At 42.2% G+C, this 22,528-nt stretch overlaps 1 long non-coding RNA gene across 1 annotated transcript in view; it reads right to left on the minus strand.

The window, feature by feature from the left end:
- LOC123623644 overlaps positions 1–22,260 on the minus strand; it is a 259,546-nt gene extending 237,286 nt beyond the window's left edge. The window contains exon 1 of the long non-coding RNA XR_006729954.1: positions 22,183–22,260. This is a non-coding gene — a long non-coding RNA (uncharacterized LOC123623644). The remainder of the gene's footprint in view (positions 1–22,182) is intronic.
- Positions 22,261–22,528: the final 268 nt, after the last annotated feature.

Genomic DNA, 22,528 nt, shown 5'->3' on the forward strand with positions numbered 1-22,528 from the left:
CTACTGGGTCCACAGAATCTGCTTTCCTAGGATGGGTATTAACATTGTATCTTTGGTTTTCATCAAAGGATGCTTAAAGAAATAAGACACACATTGTCCATAATTGATTTGTATAAAGATATTGTCTACTATACCACCAGTGACTGTCCTATTGGAAAGCCACATTAGAAATTTGTTTTTTTTTTCAGCTCATTATGGGGGTACAAAAGTTCAGGTTATATATATTGCCCATGCCCTCCCATCCCCCTGAGTCTGAGCTTCAAGCGTGTCCATTCCCCAGACAGTGCACATCACACTCATCAAGTAGGTATACACCTATCCCCCCAGCCCCCACCTCTGTCTAATACCCAATTGGTGTTATTCCCAAATGTGCACTTAGGTGATGATCAGGGAAACCAGTTTGCTGGTGAGTACATGTGGTGCTTATTTTTCCATTCTTGGGATACTTCACTTAATAGAATGGGTTCCAACTCTCTCCAGGAGAACCAAAGAGATGCCATATCACCATTATTTCTTATAGCTGAGTAATATTCCATGGTATACATATACCACATTTTTCTAATCCATTCATGAATTGATGGGCATTTGGGTTGTTTCCACATCTTTGCAATTGTGAATTGTGCTGCTATAAACATTCAGGTGCAGGTGTCTTTGTTATAGAATGACTTTTGTTCTTCTGGGTAGATGCCCAATAATGGGATTGCTGGATCGAATGGTAGGTCTACTTGAATCTGTTTAAGGTAGCTCCATATTGTTTTCCACAGGGGTTGCACTAGTTTACAGTCCCACCAGCAGTGTATGAGTGTTCCTGTCTCTCCGCATCCATGCCAACATGTATTGTTTTGGGACTTTTTGATAAAGGCCCTTCTCACTGGAGTTAAGTGATATCTCATTGTGGTTTTGATTTGCATTTCCCTGATGATTAGAGATGTTGAACATTTTTTATATGTTTGTTAGCCATTTTTATATCTTCTTTTGAAAAATTTCTATTCATGTCCTTTGCCCACTTTTTGAAGCTTCTGCACAGCCAAAGAAACAGTCATGAGAGTAAACAGACAGCCTACAGAATGGGAAGAAATTTTCGCATACTACACATCAGATAAAGGACTGATAACAAGAATCTATTTAGAACTCAGGAAAATCAGTAGAAATTTCTTAATTACATGGTTTTTTTTTGACATCTGTTCATTTCATTTTGACATTCAGAATGATATGGCCATTTCCCCCTTTTGACTATCAGGAGGCTCAAAACCAAACTCAAAACAGTTAATAACAATATTGCAGATTCTTAGATCTTGTTTTTTTTTTTTTTAAACGTTGTTCTTCCTCCTACCTCATCTTAATCTTCTCCTCTTATTTATATATTTCCAGCCCCTAATCTTCAAGTGTCTGTATGTTTCCGTCATTTTATGGTATGTGTGTTCTCATCACAAACTGCCTTGAATCCTCTGTGGAGGGACTTAGGAACTAAACATTTAGAGTCTGTATGTGTTGGAATTGTATGGGGCCTTATGTTATTTAATTGAATCCTTACAACAACACTGTGATGTAGGAATTATTATACAAATGTCCAGTAATTTACTCAAAGCCACACACCTAGAAAATGGCTGAGCTGAGAATGAACTTTCGTCTGTCTCCCTCTGTGCCCCACAGTCCTTCCATCAGCTGGTCCCAGGTGGAAACGCCCAGGGTTCAGTTGGTCAGCAGCACACTGATCGCCCCACCACAACTGCCCAGCCAGCGCCGTCAGAGATGCTTAGATGGGCACCACCAGGTTCTCCTAGTTCCATGGATTCCTGCCGTTTCAGTGGGGTCTCCATTCATCACTGGCTCATGAAAGAAACCCAACTGCAACTAACTTGAGCAAATCAAAAATAAACAACCAAAAAAAAAAAAATAAAAGCAAAGCAAAAATCAGAATCTATTGACTCAGTCGTGGGAAGGGGGAAGGGATCTTCATGCACAGAGTTCTGTACCCAGCCCTTAGCTCGGCTTCCCTCCACTTGACTTCAAATTAAGAAAGGTTTTATCTACACAACAAGAAACACAGACAACAGCTTCAGACTTGCATGGTCTTCTAACTCATGATCCCAAGAGACAAAAAAGCGATGATGCTCACTCCCTCAGAGTCCTTATCAATCCCGATAAAGATGCTAATTAGCTCTGCTCAGGTATGAAGCCCACCCCTAGATCAAGCACTCTGTCCAAGAGGATTGGGTTCAGACCCACCGGCCTGGGTCTCCTGGCTACTCCTGCCATGGGGCAAGTGGGATCATGTAATGGACAGCCCCACCGGCATCACCTAGAATGAGCAAAAAACAGGAAAAAGAAGGAAAGACACACTGGAAAGACAAAAGCATGAGTTCACAGCAGCCTTTATTTTCACACTGAGTGTCATAAAGTTGTGAACTAAAATATTGACTGCATTGGTGGGGGGGTGCTTCAGGGCTTGAGGCATGTCATTTGTGTTTATATCACCAGCATGTGGCACATAGTAGTGGTCAACAAGTACAAATTGATTTGAGGAAAGAAAAGGAGCAAAGAGGAGAAAAATATTTAAGAAAGAAAAACATACCCCAAAATGGTTGCTTTCCTATATAACCAATGCTTAAGGTGAATATTGTCAGTCAACAATAACAAAACTATTTGCTTTCTGATATATCCAAGAAATGACATTATTAGGCACATCTACCGTCTGCCCTTCGATCAGCTACCATTTTTCTCCACAGAGAAAGGACTGTCCACAGAGCAGACTGGTTTCTATCTTCATCCTCAGGAGTAACAGAAATGACCCTTCTACCTCATACCAAGTGTACTGTTACTCACCTGGCTCCACACCAGTGAATACTACCGTCACTTAGCAGGTGAGGGCCATGAGAAATTAAGGAAAGTGTGGGGATTAGTGATGACCTCTTAGGGTAACTTTGTCTAATCAACTCATCTAATAAAATAAACTCATGCAATAGTCTTGGGGCATAGACAGGTGTGAAGTTTTGTTGTTTGGTTTATTTTAACCTCTTCCTTCTATCTATGCAAGTTTGTCAGAGCAGCACTTCTCGAAATTTCACATGCATACAGGTCACCTGATGATTGGTAAAATTCAGATTATGAGTTAGTGGCTCTGGGATGAGGCCTGAGAGTCTGCATTTCTAACAACATCCCATGTGATGATATTTTTGTAGACCAAGGTTCTAGGTGATTGGGGTAGGCTTTATGAAAGAAAATGCAAGACTCCTGTCATTTCCCCAGCAAAGAGTTAGTCACAGTTACTAGTGTGAGAAGAAATTGAGGAAAATGCAGCACTCAGGCTGGTGAACTAAGGTTTCTCCTGAAATCTCAGATGCTCTGTTGCCTATTAAACCTTCCTGAGAGCACTCAGCAAAGACGCTCTCATATTACTGTCATTGCAGTTAGTCATGTCTGTTTTTCCTCCTTAACAAGACCCTCGGGGAGGTGTGGTTCACAGCACCAAGCCTAACATCATAGCTCAATGGAAAGGCACTGATGAATTGGAACCCATCAGAAAATACGAGGAACAACAATAAGCAGGTAGTAAGACAAAGGGAATTTCAACAGAAGAATTGAATAACTCATATAGAAAAGGAACAAAAGAACCAAGTGGAACTGGATTATGCAAATCCAACTTGAAGGTTAACTAGATTTATCTGAAACTCAGGGGGTTTCATTTCTCCTATGAATCTGTTCAATAATTGAATAAACAGCCTACTGTCAAGAGTGGAGAAAAACATGGTGTCATAAATCCCCTAGGTTCTTTAGTCACATACTCTTAAATTCATGGTATTACTGAAAATCTACAGTTCTTGGCTAGAGTTTGGGAGCAGTGCTGGAAGTTCCATGGTATACCACTTTCACCTTTTGAACTTAACTTTAAAGCTACAAATATGAGGAAATGCTGTGTGGTGGAGGTTTTGGTCTTTTCTTGGTTTAAATACAATTAGAGCAATAGATTAAACACTGCATATTAAACACTTGAATCACAACAAACATAACACTAATTTACCTCTCCTCTCTCCTCCTCCAACTGTTCCCCCAACAGAGCTCCACTGTTCCTCAGATTGACCGTCACTGGATAAAGACATGGCCACGCAAACATGTCGGCCACCTGCAGCTTCCATTCACAGGGTGGGACTTGACAACACACATGTAATAGTCAGCATTCTCCAGAGAACAGAGACAACAGCATAGAAATAGAAATAAAGATATACAGGTACAGAAAATATATATATTATAGCTAAATAACTAAAGAGAGATACATAGAGAGATTCATTATGAGGAATTGGCTTGTACAATTATGGAGGCTGAGAAGTCACAGGATCTACCATCTGCAAGCTGGAGACCCAGGAAAACTGGTAATAGTATCCAATCTAAGTCCAAAGGCTAGAGAACCAGGGAAGCCAATGGTGCAATTCCCAGTCTGAGGATAAAAGATGATGAGATGAGATGTCTCAGCTCAAGCAATGAGGTAGAAAATAAAGGAGTAAATTCCTCCTTCCTTTGCCTTTTGTTCTATTCAGGCCCTCAACAAACAGACTGGGTGATGCCCACCCACACCAGGAAGGGCGATCCCTTTTTACAGGGTTCCACCAATTCAAACGCTAATCTCATCTGGACGCATCCTCACAGACGTACCGGAAATAATGTTTAATCTGGGCACCCTGTGGCCTGGTTAAGCTGACACACAAAATTAACCATCACAACATGGGACACAATCTCAAAGATATCTCCCTGTCACTGTTTTAATTTTACATGAGTGGTTTTATTTTGTAAGTTTGCCTCTAGATCTTTACGGCTCTATCCACAGTTGGATTTTCATCTTATTTAAAGGTAGGTACCCTGAGATCCATCCACTTATTATTCAATGTGAGTTGCTGGCAGGCCAGGTAAAGGGATTACCAGCAGCACTAGAGTGATACACCTAGTTAGGCTTCTTCTCGCTGTCATCTAATAGGAATACTCTCAGGAGCAACAGTATAACCACACATGTAACCCACACACAGCCTGCCACTGCTGGGAGGGCTGCCTAACCCTCTCGGACTGTCCTTCATCCTGGGGTGAGGGGGTCTGTGATTCCTGAATCCATGATTTTAACCTGTCAGAGTCTAAACAAGACAATTACTCAAACCAGCACCAGTGCAAAGTGTTGCTGACCAAAGCTGAATGCAGCAGTGCCACTCTACCGAGCTCACGTTAAACCAACCACAGGGAGACAGCTTGCCTTCTCAAATGAAAACATTTATCAAGCCTGCTCATTCCAAAGTCAACAGAGGGCAGAGGACAAGTCTGGCAAAGGTCATATAGGAATGACCATGGATGATCAGAGGTTGAGGGAGGAGGGGAAAGAGTGCAAATGAGCTCATTGTGAAGCCAGAGCCAACTGAGTTATCCTTGAACCTGAGTTGAGAGTTGCTGGCAGGCCAGATAAGATGCCCACTCATACTGGGCCATACTTGTACGTTTGGGAACAAAAACCCTGCATTCAAGGTGCCCCTTAGGTTAGCTCTGTTGACTCAGAGGGGATCTAAGTTCCGGGTGTGAGTGCTTACGTGGCGAGTAATCTGATGGAGCAGCAGCTTTGGGAGTCAGACAGGGTTTATGTCCCAGCTCTGTTCACCACTAGCTGTTTAACAGCGGATAAGGGGTTTGACTCCTCTGAACCTTAATTTTCTCATCTGTTGCATGTATAAAATGCTAAATGATCACATAAGGAGCTTATAAGGACCTGGTGTGTTAACATAGGGAAGGATCTGCCTCACAGTAGGAGCACAGCAATAATGGCTGCCATTACACTGAAGGGCCAGGCACTCCGCTCCAGAGCACAGGGCTGCTCCCATGCCAGTGGTCTCACCCAAGGGGAAGGAGTTAACTACAGACTTTGGGGGAGTTAAGGCCAAAACTGTGAATCGTTAGCCATTCAACCAGTGCCTTATGCATCTAAAGTATGAAAACCATTGGTTTATGATATGGAGACCATAGTTGGACATTCTTTGGCACCGCTATTATTTTTAAGCCAGATGTTCTTTTCTGATGGCTTGTAGAGAGTATTACATGGCATACACACAAGATTTAGAGTGTTTGCAAATTCTTTTATCTATTATATGTTTTACATTTAAAATATTCTTATGCTTTGGTATAAAAATCCAAAACTTAGAACTCAGAAATATATTTCCATAGAAATACTTTAAAGGAGGTGGTTAAATTTCCAGGAACACTTGCAAAATTCTTGAAGTAGCTGAAATATAGCACTTTTAGTCTACATTGTTATGGGTTAAAAGGACTTTATTTTTTTGGCTATGATACTAAAGATTAAAATTGAATGTGACATCAAAGGCAAAATAAATACTAAAGTAAATATCAATGTACCCAGAATAAGAAGTGAGGCCTTCTGGAGGTCTCCAGTTAATTACTCGAGTCACACATTTGGCATTTCAGTTATGACTGTGAAAGGACCGTTCACGGGCAGGGGTCAAGAAACAGTAGGTGGTTTTGTGGGAATCCACCCACTCAGCTTCTGGAAACTGTTTCCCACTTTGAACAGTTAATGAAGTTAGTCGACTTGGTAAATTTAAAGACCCTTTTTAACAGGCAAAACTTTCTCGTGGACCCCAATGTCAGCTCACTCATTTTACAGAGACTCAGAAACATACTAATATAATAATGATCACTGCTCTGATGTAGCTATAAAGCACACACTTAAATTAGAAATGAACAAAATTATAAAATCACCATAAGTAAAATGTTATGAATTAATGAAATATGATCTTTTATTAAATAACATTGCTACTTGAAATGTGAATATGAACTACTCTGTTGTGTATTCTTGTGAATTTGGAGTGTTCATACCAACTTTTTGTTTACAAAATGCCATGGAGTCATTTGCCTTCACTTGACTTAAACACATAGTCTGTTTGTGTTTCTTTTTCTATCCTTAGATACTGACTGCTCTGGGGTAAGAGAAGACTCACAAACCCAGAGATTCCAGAGAAGGCATACATAAGAGAGACCCCAAGACCTAATCCTCTGAATGGCCTTCGGGGTAAGGAAGTCCAGCCCTTGCAAGGGCAGGGTCATGGCCATGGTCCCACCAACTTCGTAGATAGTCATAGAACTTTTTATATAGAGGGTGACAGCAGAGGAATAGGAGTTTTCTACAATTTGACCTTTTGAGGCAAAAAGAACATCCTTCCAGCCTATTCAGAAGAAACCTGCTGCACGACAGGGTTCAAGCCTGGCCAGAGCACCTGCCAGGTTGCAGTATACTCCGCTACGAGGCCAGCCAGACCTGCACTGTCCTATACACGGCTACTGAGCACTTGAAAATGGGGCTGGTCTGAATTGCAGCTCAAGTCTAAAGACAGTTGGCTGGTAGAGTTCCTTCTTGCTCAGGGGAGATCTGTCTTCTATTAAGGCCTCCAACTGATCGGATGAGGCCCACCCACATTAGGGAGGGTAACCTGCTTTGCTCAAAGTCTACCATTTAAATATAAATCCCACCCAAAAAATACTTTCATGGAATCCTCCAGAATAATGTTTTGCCCAATATTTTGGCACTGTGGCCCAGCCAAGTAGACACATAAAATTAACCATCATAAGCTCCATATCCTGAACTCAGCCACTTCTCTCCCTCCTCGCTGCTGCCACATTAATCTAAACCATCACTTGTCACCCTAGACAAGTGTAAGCCTTCTAAATGGCCCTCAAAGTCTGTTTTTACATAGCCAATAGCATGATCATCTCAAAGCCTCCGTATCTTGTCTCTCCTGCTCAAACTCCTTAATGGCTTCCTACCTCTGTTAGTATAAAAGCCAAACATGTTGCCCTGGGACCCACGTGATCTGGCCCCTGCCTACCTCTCCTGCCCTGTTTGGGTTCACAATCTCCTCCTCTTCAAGGATCCAGCTGCACTGGCCTTCTCCAGGCTTCTCAAACAAAACAAAGAAACCAACCAACCAACCAAACCCAAAAATCTAAACTTATTTTACCTCAGGGCCTTTGTCTGGAAATCTCTTCTCCCTGATATTCATACAGACGCCTTCTTCTTATTGTAAAGGTCGTGGTTCAAACATCACCTCCTCAGAGAGGCCATCCTTGACCACCCAATCAAAACCAGGTAAACTTGATTACGTCTTTGAGATTTATTTTCTCTGTTGCACATATCAGTTTTTGAAATTATTTTATGCGTTCACTTGTTTACCATCTTTCTCCCTCAGAAGAACGTGAGCTTTATCAGACCAGGCGCCTTGATTGCATGTTTTATTGATGTATTCCTGGCACCTAATACATCATAGGACCTCTGTATGTATTTTTTCAATGAAGAAAGGTATCTCAGGTGGAATTAAGGCTGTTTCACCCTGCGCATTGGAGGAGATACAGAAAAGTACCTGCAGCTGGAAAGTACAATGAAGGTCCTATCTTACCTGGCCGAAGGGAAATTGCCTTATAAAGGTCATTCAAACCTTTTACCGTCTGAAGCATCAATATTTTTTATTGTCAGAGCCATGATGAAAGCAAGAGGCAGGAGTTGCCTTTAAATAAGTGAATCATAACTAAGGCTAGAGGTATTTTTTATTAACCAAATGTAAGGCTCTCCCCCAGGATGTTATATTGGTCATGGGACATAATACACTTTATCCTCAATACTTCAGGAGCATGCTCCTGAATTTTCCTCAAAAACTGCACCAAAGGTCCTCCCACCTGTTCTTCTGTATATCCAGCTTAGTTTGAACATGGGTAAAAAGGCAATTAAGAATTTAAGATTTCAAATCTGTTACATCTTATGATCATGAAGTCAGCAAATGCAGTCTACGCAGGGTCAATAAAACTATAGATAATATAGATCTTATACCCTCCATTTGATTTACAATTTTTGTGTTTGAAGGGCAGTAATTTAAACAATTTTCATACCAATATTAAAGGAAGTATAGATACAGAATAGAATAAAATGAAAACTTTGCATGAATTTTTTTTAGCTAAACCTTGACCTTTCCAAATAACTTTGCATTTGGCCAGCTGCTTCGGGCTAGTCTCCCATATCCAAATCCTCAACAGTACGTTTTAATCTTCTTCATCATTAGGGGATTGGATTGGAAAGTTTCAGAATCATTAAAGCAGTGATTCGGCCCAAACCATGGCTGGTATCTCACCAGAGAGTCATCTAGCCTTCCAATGTGGGAATGAGGTTGAAAAGCCTGGCAAACTTAGAAAGCAATATGGGTCATTACTGAGATGGCAAATTAATCCTATTTTCAGGGAAAACATGAGAAATAGGTATTTCTATTCACTATTCTAATATGATTTCAGATTTAGGTCACTAAAATACAAAAGTTCTAGCTCTAGCTCTACCTCCATCCTACTCCTGATTAAAGAAACACAAACACAAAGCACAAAAATGCAAAAGACAAGCAAGCAGTAAGATCATCAGAAAGCAGCCCCAGTTGGTTGCCAGGGGGAATGGGAAGTTATTTGATGGGTACAGAGCTTCAGTTTTGCATGGTGACAAGAGTTCTGGAGATGGGGTGCACAACAATGTGAATGAACTTAAGGCTACCAAACTGTACACTCAGAAATGATTAAGATGGTAAATTTTATGTTATATGTGTTTAACCACAGTTATTTTAAAAAAGCAGATTGAGGTATCAAAACTCAAGGACTGCATTTCAGTCTTGACTTAAAGAAGCTGCACATGGAAGCTCCTGGGCCCAGGGAAAATGCATTACATGATAACAAGTGTCAGTTGGCCAGCACGCCTTAGATGACAGAACGGGGCAGCCGCTCTGGCTTGGAACCCCAGCATGTGGGGATCCCGAGTACTGCCTAGATGTGACCAGACTCTGCCTCCTTACACATGTGTCCACCCTTCGGACCTAAGGCTCACACTCCTCACATCTTCACTGTCCCCTGCTGTGAGGTGATGTCTGCACAGCAGAACTCGTCCCGTGCCAGGGCTGTGCTAAAAGCCTGGCATGAATCCTGCCAGGGCTCCTGTACCGATCCTGGGAAGTAGGTGCTGTTCTTCCTCCATTTTATAACTAAAAACACTGAGCCTTCGTAATGGCATTTATTGATCTGCCTACTCCCACGTTTTCCTCTTTCCAGAGAGCGCCAGGCAGAAAGCAATGAGAAAGCAACAGCCTCTAATCTTCCTGCCTATTAATCTACAACCTTCTGGGTGTGCGTAGCATGCCTAGAAATCCCAGCAATTATTTCATCCACTTCAATAGAAGGAACATTTTCCTGCGTGAAATGTACTCCATCTGGGCTCAAACACAGAGGTTTATAAGAGCAACTCTTTTTGTCCTCACACAAAGGAGAGGGAGTAAGAGCCAAACCGTGGCGAGGTTTTGGTGCTCAACAGAAGGCTTGAGGAGGAGCTGAGTACAGCTGGATATAAATAATATCATTTAAGCCTGGATATGGCTTGGTGACATGGCTCATCCTGACTCCAGTCTCTTTGCTTGAACAGCTTTCAGCCCTGTTCTACGTGATTTCACAGCTCCTTGAACTGCAGTTTCTTCACGCCTGCAGAGGTAATGAATGCCTTTTAAGAACTCTTGCAAAGTTGGTTGGCAAAAGTCAAAGAAACCAGTGGAATGAAAGCCCTTCAGAGGCCCTCTTTCTGTTCTACGTGTGCTGTGCCTCAGTGAGTGCAGGGAGACTGTTGAGAGCAGGGTGGCCACAAGTTCACAGATAAACTGCCTCCTCCACTGGTGTGTGGGTAGGCCCAATTTTATCAGGGTATGAAAACAAACATGAAAGTGCCTTGGGTTTTGTGGCAGTAGCAAGGCACAGAGCTGAATTTTCCGCCTACAGATATGGGGCCCCTGTCCATAAACCGTCATGTCATCTAGAGCATAAGTCAACACTGTGCAAAAGCCACATGTATACTTGCTAAAATTCATGCCAGGAATTTATCTCCTGGGCATGTGAAGTATCTGTTTCGGGGGGAGAGATTTCTGATCTCTTGCCCTCTCCTGCTATCTCTCCCACCCATCTTTTAACTCAGAATCTGTAAACCTCCACATACAGATGCCAGTAGCCCACCTTGTATTTTCTGAGAAAAAGAGAAGCCCAGACATAACTATTCAGAAATTCATAACTGGCATGGCCACAGAAAAAATTCTTTAAAGTCACTTCTTGTGAACATTCCATGGTGTTGAATTCCTCATAGTCCCATATAAAGGGACTGTATCTCATAGCAATTTATTAGTAGTCTAAGAAGAACTCCACGAATAAATTATACAAACTGAGAAAACATATCAGAAAGGACAGAACTATTTGCTAAAAAATCCTGGTCAATAGACTTCCATCATGTGCATTACATGTGGATTACCAGTTCAGGTAGAATTCATTCATGCAGCAAACGTTTACAGCGAGGCACCCATCATAGAGAGCTGAACACCACAGTTAGGGTTTCTGCCTCGTGGAGTTTACCGTTTAGTGGGTGAGGTGATAAGCAAACACATGCACAAATACACACTCAGCCATGGACAATGCTGAGATACAGAAGACTGACAGCGATTCAGGGCCCTCTGTTGTACTCTAACATGAAAATTTTGCTCATCAATCAAATCCCTCTTTACTGTTTCATAGGACTCTTCGGGATGCAGCAGCAGGCCTGAAGCATCTTTAGAAAAACAGTCATTATACTAAAGTGGCAATGAGTCGAGAATCCCAGGTGGTAAGTGATCAGATTCTTACGATGTCAGATCAACCTAACAAAATACCTTGAATATAAGCATCTTGAGAGGGAGTGCGAGAAAGTGGAAAAAGAGCAAGCTTGGGCATCGGGTGGACCTAGATCTGAAGTCCACCTCCCCTGTTCATCAGCTGGGTGTCCTTGGGCAAGGCACTTGAACCCTCTAGGCCTCAGATTCCTCAAGTGTTAAATGAGAATACTGTATCTACTTCAGAAGGTTCTTGCCAGAATGAGCTAATAAAATATACAGTATCTGTCCAATGCTGGTAACACAAAGTAGATGTTCAAAGAGGTGGCTGTAATTCTTATTGAGAAGATCCAGTCTCACTTATATAGTGAGATAGCACAAACACAGCCAGGGCTTCCATGGACACAGGCTCTTCCTGGGAAGCCAGCAGAGGGATTCTCCTTGACCTTCCTTCCCCTCCTTCCCTTGAAAGGAAGGTATGTCTAGTCACCCAGGATGAAAGAGCCAAAAGCAATCCCACCAACTAACAATTTCCTGCCCTCTAGTACTTTTAAAATAATAGAGAAATAGAGTTACTTCTAGAATGTCCTCCAGCTTATAAATTACATTCCTTTGATCAAGAGAAGATGAAGCATTATGTTAATGGGTCTGTTGTAAATTATCTTAGGGCAGGAATGATGGTCTATTTTTAAAATATTGATTGCAACCACTACCCTCCTCAAATTGGGGCTGTGGTGTTATATACACAAAATGGACTCAATATGGCAAATATCTGTTGACAACCTGCAGAATCCTCTATTTTCCTACTTCCATTGTAAAATGTACAAGAAAATGTTTTATGCACAGAATCTTAGAACACATATATGAATTTTCTGGATTGGCTCGTCCTCTGGCTTATTCCTATTTGCTCATAGTACCTTCTAGCTCCTTCCACAGCTCCTCCTCTGATGTGTTTGACGAGTGTTTTCCTCCAAGCTTGTTTGCAATCACAGTCCTGGCACTTGGAAGACTTTCCACATGAGTTTGAACCCAGATGGTCTCGAGCAAACATGAATCTTGTCTTTTCCTAGAGAGTCAACGTCTAGCCCTTCATTAGCTAATAACTGTGTCCTCCCAACCACCACTGACATGTCCTGAGCACTTATTTTGTGCAGGGAACTATTATGAGCCTTTGTGTGTAGTATTTTGACTCCTTACAATAATCCTCTGAGGAGAGTATATGGAGAGAACCCATTTTACGGCTGAGGAGGTTGAGGCCCAGGCGTGCTGTGTTTGCTGGAAGTGAGCAATCAGAACTGTGTTTCCAGGCAGCCTTACTTGCCTGATAACTGCTATCCACTACTGCCCCTGAGGGTGGCCATCTCCCAGGGAAAGATGTCCTCAAGACCCAGGGCACTTTCATCAATTATATGTGTGTATATGTGTGTGTAAATGAATTACTGATGGGGACTCTAGAGCTCATAGCTCTCTTGAAAAGCATTTAGTCTCAAAGGGTCTCTGCAGTTTTCTTTCGACAGTAAGCTCACTGGGGACAGGGATCATGTTATTTTACATATCACTATATATCCAGCACCTAGCATGAACCTAATGCTTTGTAGGCTTCATCATAATTTGCTAAATGAATAGCTGAATGAGTGGAGCTTTGGCATATTACGAGAGAAAAGTCGTGGTTATAAAACAAGCTAGAACACGATGAGCTGCCCAGACGAAGAGCCACGGGGTGTTAGAGGCAGGTTCCAGAGGCCAACAGGCCTGCGTGCAAGGCGAGGCTCAGCCAGGGGGCCTGCGGTGGGGGCTTTAACCCTCTGCACCCCATGGGAGACACGGAGGGAATGCTGCCCAGGCCTCAGGGGAAGTCAAGACCATATTAAGAGAGCCAAGCACGTCAGTGAAAGCTTTGTGGAGCAGGCAGCATGGGAACTGCGAACAAATTTAACACAGAGATGGAGGAGGTATTCTTTCTAAGCAGAAAAGATGGCCCAAATACAGACCAAAGGTGGAGAGTGATTGGGCAAGAACAGGAAGCGGTGTGAAGTCCACGTGTCTGTAAGCAAGGGAGTGTTGAAGGACATAAGTGGGAAGGATAAGTGGAACTCCAGGCAGCTGGAATCCTACATAAATGGTGTTGGGGGTTATTTCATAGAAAGGCATTCTCCAGGTTGGGGAGCACATGTGCTACTGGTGTACACACCCCGTGTAAGGTGGTACACAGTCTACCCATCAATTCCCCTCCGATCTTTGTTGAAGCCAAGGAGAGAGTCTCGGTTGCCGTGGGTCTATCTACAACACCACATCCGTGATAACTGTATGCGTCAGGGTCTCCCTGGGAGAGATATGACACCATCGAAGTAGGGTAATCCAAGAAGTGTGTCACAAAGGGACTATCAACCACGCACAGGTGCAGGGGAACCACAAGGACAGCACGGTGACCCTAGGCTAGTAAACGCACAGCTGTCACCATTTCTAGGTCTGGAAGGACTAGGGGAGAGCCATGTAGAGCAAGCCATCATAAAATGAGCAGCAATCTTTGGGCAGGGGACACTGCCAAACTGCAGTGACCTTGCAGGGAGGGAGCCAGGGAGTAAAGCCCTGGATGCACCGCTCCCCTCCTTCTGCACTCTGCTGGGCTCCCATAGGCTGAACCCAGAGGGAAACCGGAAGGTAAGGCCACCCCCTGGTTTGTCCCTAGGGCTCAGCCTCCTCCGGCAGAGAGCAGGGGAAGGGAGGAAAATGCATCTGGAGGGACAAATGAGTGATAACCAAATAATCACTCACCTTTGTGAACACAGAAATGAGGCTTCAGGTTCCCAGCCTCAGGCAACACTGTCTTGCTAGAAGATAATACTTTTGTTTTGTTTTGTTTTGTTTTCATTGCATTTATTTTTACAGTTAGCTTCTATTATGATAGATGGCACTGGTTTTCCATTTACTTAGAGATAAAGTTTCCTTTTAGAATGCATTTAAGTTTTCTTTTTTAAAAAACCTGAGCCTATTTGAAGATAAATAGGAAGTAAACAACAGCACAGACTGAAGGAGAAAATAGGCAAGATAGTGGAGGTGGTATGACTAATGTTTAGGAAAACCTCATAGAAAACAGGGAGCTATTGATAGTCTTTGAGCAGGAGAGTGACAGGATCAAGGCTCTGCTTTGGGAAGCTTGACAGAGCTGCAGCACATACAACAGAGAGCAGGGAGACAGGAGGTAGGGAGGCCGTAATAAGGTAATGCCAGTGGGATTGGAGAGGTAGCAATGAGGGGAGAGAGCTGGGAGAGAAAGAGTACAGTCAACAATATTTGGAAAATCATTGCATGGAGGGCAAGCAAGATGCAAGGCAAAAGATAATAGCTGCTACCAAAATTGCCTTTAAAAAACATCGATTACCAGGAATATTAGAACGGATGTAGGAAAATAATGTGCCAGCAATCAAGTCCCGCCAACAGGTAGAGTGCTTATAAAATTCATCTCTTGTGAGGCCGTCTGTGCTGAAAGAAAAACATGAGCATTTATCTAATGTATGCCTATGCCTGATGTTTCTCCAGACAGCTGGGTTTGTTTTTCAGATTTGCAGCAGAAAAAGCGGGACGGTCAACCAGGCATGGCATCTAACACCAGGAGGGCAATTTTCATGCCTTGGATCAGCACCATAGTGGAGTTCTTACAATGTTTTTATAGTGCATGGATACTTCGGATGTTTAGTTAGAGCTTTGGAGTAAGCCACGAGATCTATTTCCTGAAAAGACTATTTAGTTAGGAAAATGAAGGCAAACAGACATAATCGTAAGTGTCACATAAAAAATAATTTGAAACTAGAGGTTAGGAATAGTCATAGCTCAAAGTTGAAACAAAGCTTTGGCCTGGTGAGGATATTGAGACTAGTTGCTTAGATCTAAAAAAAAAAAAAAAAATTACATACAATGAATTTCTAGACCATGCTTCAGTTGTATGAAAATTACTTTCAATTAAATCCTCGAGTTCTGGTTCCCTGAGAGTTTTAACCATCATGTTTTCAAATGAACCAGTGATTCGCAGGCATTGAGGGAAGGAAGAAACCTATCAGATAATCGAGTCTGTCCCAAAAGATGCCCAGGGCAGTGTTCCCTGCAGTTCATTTTCAATTGCTTTGTTCAGTTCTGGTTTTAAATGACTCCAGCAATGGGACTCTTCATCAATCTAAGAGGCCCGTGGGAGTCCTTTCTCAGCCTAAGAGTCCTCATTTTAGGAAAAAATATTCCAATATGAAGTCTTGTTATACCACTTGCCTCTCCCAACGGAACCCCTCTTCTTCTCTACTTCTAGGCCCTTCAGCCCCTCCAGATGCGAGGAAGTGACAGTGTCTTTTCTCATCAGTTACTCTTTCCTTTCCCTTCATCGCTTTTTATTCTTTTCTTAATCTGAAGATTTCTACTCTGCTATCTGCTTCTCTGGTCCCCATCACTGCAGAAACAGAAGGTTCTGGCAAGGCTGCCATTTCCATGGAGGTCCACAAAGGTGGCTGCTTGCTCTCAGGCCTTCAACTCCAGGCCAGAGTGATAGTTTCTAGAATCCTGAGCATTTAAGATCTGAGTTAACTCCCTGGGTGACCAGATACTTGCCTGTTAGCCAAGGCCTGCCAAGTATCCTGTGCGTGACCAAGGCTCAATAAAGATTTGTGATCAATGTAGTGTTTTCACACATTCAGAAGCATTACAAAAAATACAAAATCAGGAATCATCCAGTTCTACACTTAACCACTCTTAGCCTCCAGATCTCATTTTCCACACTAGCCAAGAGAAGGGGTTGCATTGCATGCCATCTAAAGGCAATTTACACAATTTATTCTAGAACACAATTCCAATTTGAAGAAGTAACAGCAATGTCCTCTACCCAGGATTGCTAGATTTAGCAAATCTGGCACCAGATACCCAACTTAATCTGAATTTCAGACAAATGAATAATTTATAGTATAAGTATGTCCCATGCAATATTTGAGACATACTAAAAAGTGATTCATTATTTGAGATTCAAATCTAACTGGATATTCTACATTTTATCTGGTAATCCTACCCTCCCTTCCATCTTCAAAACCTAGATTGTCAACCATCATCTTGGCTACTGATTCACACGTAGGGGGCTGAGTAGATAGATGTCTGATCCTTGTAAACTCTTACCCCACCGCCCTAAGAGCTCCCAAGGCTTGGCTGAAGTTCCATTCTCAGATATTTCCAAATATGTACATGCTTAGTTACATCTTAGTTCCTTAACAATCCAAATATGACCAAATGAGTGAAAATTTTGAAAAGTGTAAAATACTGTACATGTGCATCATTCAGATTAAACACAGAAGCCTGCATCATGTGAGGACAAAGATGGTAACAAATCTGCAGTTCTTCCTTTCGGAATTCTAGCACTCTCTACAATGGGTACCCGCATCTCAGCTGTAATAGTACTAAGACTACTCCTTTACATGTTGAAAATTTCCTGTGTGCCAGGCACTGTGCTAGGGACTTTACACATATACATCATTTAATCATCAAACAATCCTATAAAAATGGAACTCAGGTACTTTCATTTTAGAGACAAAAAGATAGGCCAGAGAGCCAAAGTGGCTCATCTGAGTTCACACAGCTCATCTATCAGAATGGAAGGGCCACCAAAGGATTTGCACAGATCGTGACAAACTGATTTTAAATTTTTTATTTGACAGCAAAGACCCAAATATACCAAGAAACTCCTGAGAAAGAAGCAAGCCAGGGGCCTTGTCCCAGCAAATAACAAGGCTTACTTTAAAGCTTTAGTAATTAAGACAGTGTGGTATTTGACAAGAGGCAGACAAATGGGACAGAAGACAGAGGCTAAAAGCATACCCATGCCTGTCATGGAAACCTGACTCATGACAGGGCGACATGCAGAACAGCCAAACAAGAGTGAGCTATTCCACCCAGAGTTAGAGTATTATCTATACAGACTGTTGAAATTGAATCTCTGCCTCAAACAACACACAAAAATAAGGTCCATATGGATCAAGACCTTAAACACAAAAGAAAACCTTCAAATTTTTAGACAAAATGAAGGCAGTATTTTCATCACTTTAACATAGAGAAGGATTTCTTAAGCAAGATGCAAAAAGGCACTAAGATTGATCAATGAGGCACCTACGGCTATTGAATGATTGAAATGTGGCTAGCACAAACTGAGATTGTTCATGAATATTAAATATACAGATTTCAAAAACTTCGTTAATAATTTTATATTGATAATTTTAGGTAATAATGGATAGATCACATGTTTGGTGACATAAAATAATAAATTGTTAAAACCATTTTACCAGTTTCTTTTTACTTTTTTATATGGCTATTAGAAAATTTTAAATTATATGTGGCTTGCATTATATTTCTATTGGGCAACACTGATCTAGAATATGTAAAGAGCTCCTATGAATAAATAACAAAGAACAGAACTCAACAGGAAAAAAAAAATATGAGAAAGTTCATGAAAAGGCTTTCCACAGAAGAGACATAAATATCCAACCTGAGAAGGTGCTTGACCTCATGAGCAATTTAAACTAATTTACAAACTAACACTGCAACGGAACATCCTATATACCACCAGGTAGCAAAACCTAAGAGCTCTAACAATATCTAACACTAGAAAGAACATGGAGTAATGGGAATTTTTATTCACTGCTGGTTAGAGTAAAAATTGATACAGCCACTTTAGAGAACAATTTGGCAGTGAAACTGAACACAGCATATAGCCTGTGAACTAGCACACTCACTCCTAGATATCTACCCGAGAGAACTCCTGCAGGTGTGTGATGAGACATGCACAGCAATGCTTAGAAAAGTGTCATCTGTGATAGCAAAACCTAGCAGTGACCCACATTTTCACCAACTATATAATGGGTAACCCAGCTGTGGTATATTTATATGATAAAAAGCTATGCAGAATGTTGAGGCATGAACTGGTCCAACACACAGCTAAACAATTTTAGAGATGTGTAGGCACCCATATCTCTTAAAATGGAATGATTACATGAAATCCAGAGGCCCTCGCCCTGGGAGGGAGGGGGGCTGCAGGACTGGGGAGGGATCATGAAGAACAGAAGGGGTTGGTCGAGTTCTAGTTCTTAAACTGGGTGCTGGGTCCACGGGCGCTTGTTTTCCTCTAACTAAAATTGTAAATACACATTGTACAGCCTGATCTTTCACAATGTAAAGGGTTTAATAAAGAAAGAAGAAAGACATACACTGTGTGTATTTATATGATGTTACATTCAGCCAGAAAGGCTGCCTTCCATTTGTTTTTTAATAATGACATCTCTCTTTGCTGGTCTTTTCTCTACAACTTGGCTCTTCTTTCTCATATCCTATTATATGACACCTTCAGATTTTATATATATAAAAAGTATATAGACACACACACATGCTATAAATAACATCCTTGGGAAAATAATAAAGAAGGCTTGGTATTCTGGCATCTGGACTCATCTGTCACTTTCTCCAAGGATAGGACAGACCTAAGGGAAGCAGGCCCATGTGGCCACCAAGCTTAGAAGCCCCTGAGCGTGTGTGGAGTCTGGGAGCCCTGTGGCCCTACTCTCACAGGCTTCCTCTCCAGCGCTCCCAGTCCAATCCTCTTTGTTTTCCCCGCTGCAGCTCTTGTCAGGGTTAATGAGTGGAAACCAGAGAAGCCTTTGAAAAGGAATTGCAGCCTCTTACCAATATTCTTGGATATGTAAAAGAAAATAAAAAGACACAGACTTATGGAGATACGTTTGGAGTGGTCAGGTTTAGGGCATCAAAATATCCCATGAAATTTAATCAACCTGACAATTGAACCTAGACCCAAACACAATTATAAGATTTTTATTAAGAGGTCAAACCGACCTAGCAGATATTCTCTCCCAGACGGTTTTATTTATCCCTTCACCTTAAAAATACCAAATTGAATTCTCCAGTTGAAATGTTCAGAGTGTCTGGTATAGCTCATCTTCCTTAGCTTAGAACAAAAATAAACCTACATTGATATTTGCACTCCCGCGTTCATTGCAGCATTATTCACAACAGCTGCAATATGGAATCAACCTAAGCGTCCACTGACAGACGAGTGGATAAAGGAGATACAGTACATACACACATTTGAATACCGTTCAGCCTTGAAAGAGGGAAGCCTGACATTTGCAACCTCTTGGATGAACCTGGAGGACGTTATGCTAAGTGAAATAAGCCGGGTATGGAAAGACTAATACTGCACGATCTCACTCATAGAATCTAAAAAAAAAAAGTAAAACTCGTAGTAACAGAGTAGAATGGTGGTTACCAGGGGCTGAGCGGGAAGGGAGGTGTTGGTCAAAGGGTGCAAACTTTCATTTATAAAATGAATCAGTGCTAGAGACGTAATGTACGGCCTGGAGACTATAGTTAATAATAATGTATCACATACTGGAAATTTGCTAAGACAGTGGATTTCAAGCGTTCTCATCACGCACACACAAAAGCTATGTGAGGTGATTGGTGTGTTAATTAGCTTGATTGTGGTAACATTTCACAATGTATACATATCAGAACATCACAGGTATACCCTAAGTATATACAATCTTTATTTGCCAATTGTATCTCAATAACGCTAGAAGAAATAAAGCCATGTTAGTTTTGTCGGTATTGTGGTTTTTTGTTATTGTTGTTTAAATTCTGGCACCTGCCGCTCTTCTGAACCACCCTCATCTTGAAAACATTATTCACTCCACCTGAGGGCACCTGAGGGCTTTCCTGAGCAAAATTAGCAAGCAGAGCTTATGGGGTCTACTAATCTCATCGATCCCAGGCAGCCTCCTCGGGAGCCTCCATAGGACCCTGGGCTCTGTGTCCTCTGGGTGAGTCCTAACTCCAGGACATGACGAATCAATACACAAACTGTTATTCTCACCCAGGAGCGGAACAATTACTAAAATCTATTTGCCAGTAAATGTGCCTTGTCTTGTAAATCATTGGGTCGTTAACCTTAACAATTGCAATGTGCCGTCCCTATCCAATTCAATTAAAGTACAGACCAAGGTAATACTTAAGAATACATTTCAGGCAAAGGAATATACTATTATAGTATTATATCCTCATAAATTAAACAATACGTTTATTCCCCTTCTTGGAAAAAGAACACTGCATGATAAACACAGGGCAGAGAAGAAACAAAGGCAACGATTCTAAGAATAACTCAAGACCAGAGAGGAGAAGAGAACAGGAATGTGAAGGCACAAGCAAGTCACCCACAGTCGGGACTCTCTCTCCCAGCACTGCTGCAGAATTTCTGCAGGATTTCTGAGTGGATGGTGCACTCAGACCCTTAGTGGCCTGAACTGTACCCTGTACTGTTTAAAACCGAGATGCCCAAATTGCACCACAGGGCAAAAACAGTCCACTACGTGCTCCCAGTATGGCACTGCGGTAGCTGGAAGTTTGATGCCAAAAAGTAGAAATCTCTGGTCCTGACTCAAATTCTCTGCAGCCTAGGAGGGACTCCGCTCTTTCACGCACATTTTGAGAACAAGGCAAGGAAAGCTCCCCTTGTAGTGCTCTGTTTCCTACCTATTTCCTGTTTTAGGGGTTAGAGATTAAGTAGGAAAACAGGATAACAGGGACTGTCTCAAGACTTCTAACATCTGTCACGAGATTAGATAATATAGGTACGTATATTCCTGTTCTTCCCAAGGGGCTCAGAATGAAGCTGTTCTTCCATCTTCTTCCTCCCAGAATTCCTCCAACCTGGACCACTTTCTAACCTGCTACTAACCAGTACATTTTCATTCATAAGATGTATTAATTATCTATTGCTGTCATAACATATCACCACAAATTGAGGAGCTAAAAACAACACAAACGTATTATCCCACAGTTATCTAGTTCAGAGGTGCAACATGGATCTCACTAGTCTAAAATCAAGGTGTCGGCAGGGGTGCTTACACTCTTTTCTGGAGACCCCAGGTGGAGACTCTGTTCCCTTGCTCATTCAGGTTGTTAGTAGAATTCAGTTTCTTACAGTTTTAGGACTGGGGTCCCCGTTTCCTCACTGGCTGTCAGCTGAGGACTGTTCCCAGCTGCTAGAATCCACTTGCATTTCTAAGCTGGTGACCCCCTTCCTACTTCTGAAAGCCAGCCACAGGGGGTCGAGTCCCTCTCATGCTTCAAATCTCTGCTCCCCTTAAGGGTTTATCTATCTGATTAGACTGGGTCCATGTAGATGACCCAGGGTAATCTCCCCCATTTTAAGATCCATAACCTTAATTACATCTGCAAAATGTCTTTTGCCATGAAGGTAACATATCCCTAAATTCTGGGGATTAGGGTGTGGACATCTTTTTGGGGTGAGCATTACTCACCCTACCACGTAAGAGCAGCGTTTGTTACTAGATTGGCCACTGGTACGGATGGAAGAAGAGAGGAAACATGAACATACCCTCCCGTTCCTTTCCCACCTCCTTCCCAGCATTTCCAGTTTCTACTTGGAGGGCAAAGTTTGGCCACTCACCATATTCCCGCTTTCAGAAAGAGAGCCGGGTTGCAGGACTCTGCCTCTCGCTGTCTACGAAGACCAGTGTGTGTCGACTTGGGCTCTCTCTGAGTGAAACTGTTCTTTTTGGCAACTCCCCAGTGGTTCTGGAGCGTTAGTTTACATAAAGATCACCTGGGGGAACACGTTCCAGTTCAGAAGCTCTGCTATTGGAAACTGAGTTCACCTGAAGGTCAACAGACTGGGTGGAGCAGGTTGGCTTCACCTGGCGGTCAACAGACTACATCTGCCTCGAGCACGTTGGCTTGGGAAGTTCCAGGGGTCAGCGTGCACCCAGCAGGCTGGGAACAATTCAGGTACAGAT

The sequence above is a fragment of the Lemur catta genome, chromosome 18 (assembly GCF_020740605.2).
Source record: "Lemur catta isolate mLemCat1 chromosome 18, mLemCat1.pri, whole genome shotgun sequence".
NCBI classification, from domain to species: domain Eukaryota; kingdom Metazoa; phylum Chordata; class Mammalia; order Primates; family Lemuridae; genus Lemur; species Lemur catta.